Genomic DNA, 1,222 nt, shown 5'->3' with positions numbered 1-1,222 from the left:
AGTTTTTCTCTGAAAAATCCTGCATAAATAAGTTTTTTTTTTTTTTTTAAAAAGGCAATTTGAGTTGTCTTTCTGTTTTTTATTCCATAATTATAATGTGATTTACAGGTTTGCATTTTATTCAACAGGTCAGAAAAAGCACAATCTACTCCTTTATTAGATCGTAGTCCCTAACAGGAAGTAGTTCACGTGTGTGAACACTTGTTTTACATCCTCTCCTCATTCGTACATGGGTTTACTCTCAGTTTCTGCTACACAGAACAAAAAAGAAGCACCCAACAACAGCTCCATTCATGTCAGGTTAATTACAAACTAAATTTTAAGTTATGAGTGCGCATAGTTTTCTGTTTAATGTGCTGGTTTTGCGTTGAACTGGCCAGTGAGCATGTCAGTGGTTGACTGTTGGGATGGAAACCAGCTGCCATCCAGAGGAGGATTCTTAGGTTGGCATCAAAACTGCCTGTAGAAAGCAGATACTAGGATTGCACAGATAGTTGGGATCATGCCAGCCTACATTTGAGCAGGCTGACAGCCAACCTGCTGAATGGGACAGAAATACAATACATTCACATTACCAGTAACTCCTGAATGGAGGCACCAAGGGTTTTATCCATATAAGGTTAACACAGAGACCCCAGAGTGCATTGATCCAGTATAACATCACAGCACTTGGTGCCAGTTGGCTCAAACTTGGGTTAAGGTCATCTACTTGGAGCCTGGTAGAGTTTTGTTTGGCGCCATCTTTGATAAGTCAACCTGCTGTTGTTCTTACTGAAGAACAGCTGGACAGACGTCGGAAAACAGCATGTTGCAGTGATCATTCAGTGACAGCGTAAAAAGGCTTTACTGATCCAAAAACTGATCCACAGCTGCATTATGTTCTGGCTTTGATCGATTTGCAGTTTGAGTTTCTAAGTTCATATCACTTCTGTAAGATTTAAAAGAAAGGAAAAAGTAAGACATTGGGAGTTGGTGAAAAGCCCGTCTGGTCTGTCCAAAATTAATATTCCCATTGGCATTTCAAATCACGTTTTTTTTTTTTCTTTTTGCAATAATAAACCATAGAAAACCACATATATGAATGAGTGAAGTTTGAATTGAAGAGGAAGTGGTTGTTGTTGCATTTTTCAGTTTATTCGTGTATTAACAAGCTAGTTTCACCTGCTTATCTTCTCACATTCATTGTATGAACCTTTTCTTCTCTGGCCTTAAAACCAAAATC

The sequence above is a fragment of the Nematolebias whitei genome, chromosome 18, assembly GCF_014905685.2.
Source record: "Nematolebias whitei isolate Nwh7 chromosome 18, NemWhi1, whole genome shotgun sequence".
Classification (NCBI taxonomy): domain Eukaryota; kingdom Metazoa; phylum Chordata; class Actinopteri; order Cyprinodontiformes; family Rivulidae; genus Nematolebias; species Nematolebias whitei.
This window is presented reverse-complemented; position numbering follows the sequence as displayed.